Source organism: Chiloscyllium punctatum, chromosome 7 (assembly GCF_047496795.1).
Source record: "Chiloscyllium punctatum isolate Juve2018m chromosome 7, sChiPun1.3, whole genome shotgun sequence".
Taxonomy (NCBI): domain Eukaryota; kingdom Metazoa; phylum Chordata; class Chondrichthyes; order Orectolobiformes; family Hemiscylliidae; genus Chiloscyllium; species Chiloscyllium punctatum.
The window spans coordinates 53,958,000-53,963,999 of record NC_092745.1 but is presented as its reverse complement, the minus strand read 5'-3'; the positions used below and the strand labels follow the sequence as shown (position 1 = coordinate 53,963,999).

The 6,000-nt window shown below is 36.8% G+C and overlaps 1 protein-coding gene across 1 annotated transcript in view; it reads right to left on the bottom strand.

Annotated features, from left to right (window-relative positions):
• Positions 1-388: 388 nt before the first annotated feature.
• The window catches only part of LOC140479650 (protein FAM78B), a 67,158-nt gene continuing 61,546 nt past the window's right edge, over positions 389-6,000 (bottom strand). Inside the window, exon 3 of the transcript XR_011961090.1 lies at positions 389-700. The gene's annotated coding sequence lies outside the window, so the exon portion shown is untranslated. The remainder of the gene's footprint in view (positions 701-6,000) is intronic.

Sequence of the window (6,000 nt, the reverse complement as noted above, 5' to 3'; positions counted from 1 at the left end):
GGCCCAGTGTCCTTGAATCTAACACTCCAGCTGAGATCAGCTAATCCAGCATAGGCTCAAGTCTGAAACCTTTCTGGCTTGTATCATATCACACGATACATTTCCCCTGTGCACCAGCAGTAGTAGGAATGCTGCTGGGTTAAATATAGAAAATAGTATCAGCAAGTGCTTTATTGTACACAGTGTGTGGCTGTATGTACGATTAACATGCAAAAGTGGGATCATGTGCAACAAGAAGATTGAATGTTTAGATGAAGTACCACAGAACAACTCTCCGGGCATTCCTATGTATCAGCCATTGAACTATTCTGTATAGAGAATTAGAGAGGAAAAATAAATCTTGTAATTCTAAACTATCCAATTCTCCTTCCTCTCATCCATCCCTCTCATGATGAAATTCACCATTGCATACTGTGGTCTCAGAATATGTAATATTTGATTTATTGCAGCACTTAAAGCCATTTTGTCTTGTTTGTTGAATCCAATGTGAAACATTTCCTTGCAGTTATGCGTTCAACTGTCAGCTTTGACTTGGTGATGGCACTTGGACCTCTCTGTCAGGTCATCCCTTCAAGCCTCACTCCTGTCAATTGAGCAGGTAAGAGTGGTGAGACTTCAGTCTGATCAGTGACTCCCTCTTTCAAAAATGATGTGGATGAAGGCTCTTTCTGTCCCCTCAGTTGAATGAAACAATTCCAGCCTGTTATTTGAAAAAGCGAAGCAGAGTTCTATTAGATCAATATTTGTTCCTTAATCAACATTAGAGAACAGATTTAGGTGATCGTGTTTCTCATTGTTATCACCAGGTCTTTTGCAGCACATGAAATGGTTGCTGCAGTTCCCTAATTATAATGGTGATTACAATTTAGATAAATGTACCTAATTGATTACAAAGCACTTTACAGCAGCCAAAGCAATTGGGAAAAGCATTAAATAAATGAAAGTTCTTAAGTTTATTTTAAGCAAAGCTTTGAAACAAAACATCACCAATCTTGAGCTGCATTCACACTACAACTGCAACATTGCAAAATCACTGCATTTGTAATGTAATTGCAGATCTGGGTTTCATACACGCTTTGATAATTCAATTCCTGACATTCATTAATAATAAATACAGTTCTTTTCCTTCTGCTCAGAAAACCGATTTACAGTCGTACATGTTTTCTAAACTCTGGGATTCACACCAGGGTATTGGATTACCAGTCCATCCAGCTTGTTCTGTTTGACCGAGTTATCTGAAAAACACCTGAAAGAGATAAGATTCCACACCTCAATACACAACATGCAGTGTGACATAAAGATGCAGAATGAGTTTTAGATGTCAGGAGTCAGTAGACCAGAACCCTAGTTATCCTAATCAAATAAGGCAACAATAAATGAACTGGAGTATTCATTTTGATTGCACTATGAGTACTTAACAATTTGGAATTAGGCTTTGAAGCAGATCTTTATGGGTGAAAGGATTTAAGGTTTCTCGTCACATTATACCCTAAGCCAATTTTCAAACAGTACAATAATTGCTTCAATAGCTGGAATATTGTGTGCAGTTCTGGTAACCACATTATTGGAAGGATATGATTGCATACTGAAGAGGGTACAAAGGAGATTTAATAGGACATTGCCTGGGATGGAACACTTCAACTATGAAGAGTGGTAATATAAGCTGGGTAGACCTTGGAGTAGAGAAAACTGAGGGGTCCTGATAGGATTGTACAAGCAGTATGGCCAGGGTGAATAGAAAGCAACTGTTCCCCTTCATCGAAAAGTCAATAACAAGAAGGTATAATTTTTAAATGAAAGGCAGGAGGTTTAATGGGGATTTGAGGAAAACATTTTTCACCCAGAGGGTGATGGGGAACCTTGAATGCACCAGGAAGGTAGTTGAGACGGAAAACCTCACAACCTTTAAAAAATATATCGATGAGCAAGGAAGTGTTATAACATTCAAAGCTATGAGCCCAGTGGGAGTAGTGTAGGTGGCAGTGTAATTTTGGTCATACAGACACAATGGGCCAAATGGCCTTTTCGGTACTATATGATTCAATGAACATTGACCTCCCCTTCGCCTCATCCTTACACTTCCTCATTTTTCAGGGAACATATTTTTTGGCCAGTTCTTGTTTTAATCATGCTTTGTTGATGTGGCCTTACATTGCAAATAACATAGGCATTTATCAATTGCAGAGTTGTGACTTGAGAAATGCAAATTATATTATGGCATATCTTTTGTTTTGCATGCTAAATATTACTATTTCCATTCCAGCACTAGGAGGACTTATAGTCAGACAAGCAATGGAGAAGATGTACTTCTCCTTCTAGTACCTTGCAATTCTTGCACTGTTATTTCTAGCTATAAAGTCAAAGTAAAACTGAGTCAATCACAAACAGATTTTAAAGGAAATGCAGAATAACACAACACAGCAGAAGGTTATTTAATTCATCGTGCGCTTTCCAAAGCTTCTATCAGTTATTCCTTCCACTTTCTCAACAGTTCCACAATATTTTCTCCTTCAAATATTTATCCAATTTATTGAATCTATTCCCATCCCTTTCAGGTCGTATTAAAAGTAATTCTCTTTATTTCACCTCTGATTCTTTTCTTCATGATCTTAAACTGACACGCAAAAAGAAATTGCTGGTAAAACTCTGTAGGTCTGATCGCATCTGTGGAGAGGGAAACACATTTAATGTTTTGGGTACAGTGACCCTTCTACAGAACATGTTTGAAATGAAAAGGTTTCTTGTTAGCAAGTCAAATGAGAAAGATAAAGTGGAACTTGGGGACAGGACAGCTCTGAGATAACATGAGGCAACACTAATGGAGAGAGAGTGTGCAGGATGTCTTCAATGTGGGCATACCTGGAAGAGATATGGCAGTGAGTTAAACACAAAACAAAAACCAAAGAACTGCAGGTGCTGGAAATCAGAAACACAAGTAGAAATTGCTGAAATAAAACTCAGCAAGTGTGGAAGCATCTGTGGAGAGAATTCAAAGTTAATGTTTTGAGTCTAGTGACCTTTCTTCAGAGTCTTGCTCTTGTTACAAATCTGTCTGAGGGTGCAAATAGTATCTCCCTTTTCACTCCATCAAACCCCCTCCCAGTTTTAATACATATGTGAAATATCCTTTAATATTCTCTCCCAGAGGAAAAATGCATTGCAATCACATAGCGACTTTCAGGAATACAGGACATACTAAAGTTCTCATGTAGTTACTGTTATAGTGTAGGAGACGTAGCAGCCAATTTGCACTGATCAGAAACAGTAACACAAAAGTGATCAAATAAGCTGTTCTTGTCATGTCAGTTGAGGAATAATTATTGGTCAGGTCATGGGAAAGAAATCCTTCCTATTTAAGTGAACAAAGATATGGGAATGTCATATATTTACCTGAGTGGGCAGATGAGACCATAGTTTACTGTCCCATCCAAAAGATAGCACAGCATTTCCTCGATTCTGGAAGATCAGGATATAATTTTTGTTTTCATCTCCTAGAGCAGGACCTGAACCTACAACCTTCTGATTCAAACGTGAAAGTGCTAAAACTGAACCAAAAAGGGTGTTGGTAGTGTTGCTGGTCAATGCACATAACTGAAGTTATAAAGTCACGTAAAACTCATTTTTTATGATTCTATATTTCATTCTAATTGAGTTTTATTCCTGCTACAAGTGATCTTCAGAATATCATTGGTGCTCAGTTTCTCACAATGGAAGATCACATAACCTTTACACCTCTGTTACCAAGTGAAAGGAAATTGACCTGAAATATTAACTCTGGGTTGAATTTAATACTAATTCCAGGAGCAGGAACCATGGAGGTACGATGTGTAAATTTTGTGGGAGCTGAAATTTTGAAATTATGACGACAGATTGTGAGCTACAACAAGGAGGTTTCTGTCTAAACATTATGGCACACCTATTTATGGGGGAGAAAAGGTGATTTTTGTTTTCTGTCAAATGGTTGTAAGTCTTTCTGAAAAGGCGGTGGAAGTACATACTTTGAATATTTTTCAGGCAGAGGTAAATGCAGGCAGTTCCATTCTGGAGCCCTTTCATCAGTCGAGTTACATGCAAGTCAGAAACAATGGAGGACAATGTAAAGCCGCTCTTTGTAATTATAGTGGCTGTTTGTTTGTTAGGTCTTCGAATTACACCTCTCTAATCAGGGAACCCATGTAGATTCTTCTTGAGCAAGGGAGTGAAAGATGATCTGGAAAAGGGGGTTTTGAGGTCAGAATTTATAAAACTGTAACCTTATTGAATAGTGGAATAGGCTTGAAAAGCTGAATGACCTGCTCCTGACTTATAACTTGAATCTGCAGCATAGTAGTAATAGTTTGAGCCTCACATTTGTGGAGGGTCCTTGCCTGTGCTCCTGTTGTATGCCCATGAAAAATTCATTAGCTCTAAGTCCTACTTTCAAGGCTAAGTCCATGTCGCACAGGAACCTCATGGTGGGCACCAGTCAGCTTAATGCAATTATGTTTGAGATGAGCTGAGTTCTTTGCTCCTGGTTGCATTATCTTCACCGAAGACCTCAAATTTAACTATACTTCCACATCTCAGTAGGGCAGAACGAGATATTATGCAACAAGGGTCACCCCTTGTTCCTCCATCATTTATAAGGTTCAAGTTAACAGTTCAATGAATTATTCACCATTCTGTTGGATGAGTGCAGAAGCAATAAGGGCTACTTGCATTCCTTTGATATTTTTAAAATATCTAAGATACATCTTGGAAGCATAAATGGACAAAAATGAGCACCTCAACTTTAATGGGGTTGTTATTTCTCAGTGAATGTTTATTAGTACTTTTATAATAGTACCTAAGTTCTGTAGATATTGTTTCCAGAGAGCTGACTATGTTGTCAGTTATTCCTGTGTCCTTGTTGACGGTTTGAATGAAATCAAGAAAGACTGGTCAAAGACAGTAGATAAAAGACATAGTGAAGCTGGGTGCATCAATTAAGAATTGTTATACATTTTGGCTTCTGAATAGTTATTCCGGTTGAAGCTGAAAGAAATATTATAAACCGTTATCCTGAAATATGTATTTTAATTATTCTCTCAGATTCCAATATCAAACATATACTGTATAAACTAATCTGATAAAACCATATAACGTTATTTTAAGTCATAAGTGATCATCTAGAGATTGTAAAAGAAGTGATAAAGATTAGTTTTCATTTTATTTGTTGCCATGATAGAAATAGAAAATGCTGCAGAGACTCAGCATCTGTGGGGATAGAAACAGAGTTAATGTTTCAAGTCCAATGTGGCTCTAACCTGACAGTGCTGATGTAAACAATATCAGTCCTCAATCATGACATGTGCTTTTAATCATGTACTTGAAATTCTCATATTTTCAAGATTTAAATTTCTCAACTGTATGCAAATAGGTTAACGTTGAATACAAAATTAATTTGTGCACACTTATTTATCCAGAGGTAAATATTAAATAGAAAGACATGAACATGGAAAGAGTTGTTTGCAGTCAATCTTAGATTGTAGTTTGTACCTTATGCAATGAACAATGAATAAAGTTAATCATTAAGGGTCTTTCTTTTATTTTTGAACAAACTTTAAACAATACTTCGAGATTTGTCATTGTATATTTTATAATCTTGTTGCCGTGAATAGGATAAAAAGTGTACTTTTCCAACTTCTTTACACCTACTAAATGATAACTTATGTTGAATCATTGCAATATTGTATTATCAGATTAGTTTACAAGATTATTTTAATCCTGAGTTGTGACTGAATGGTCAGAATCCATGTTTGAACAAGATCGATAATAAGGAAGTGTATTTATTAACCCTCTTTATTCACACAAAAAAGGGCAAGCATATTGGATGCGTAAGAATTAGTTTACAAGTGTTCATTAATGGTGAAATGTATGTACTAAATGCTACGAGATCCCTAAATCTTAGAAAAAAGCCAGTTATATGCCTCATCAGTCCATGTTACAGTATGTTAATGCTTGAAATGTGGCTGGACAGAA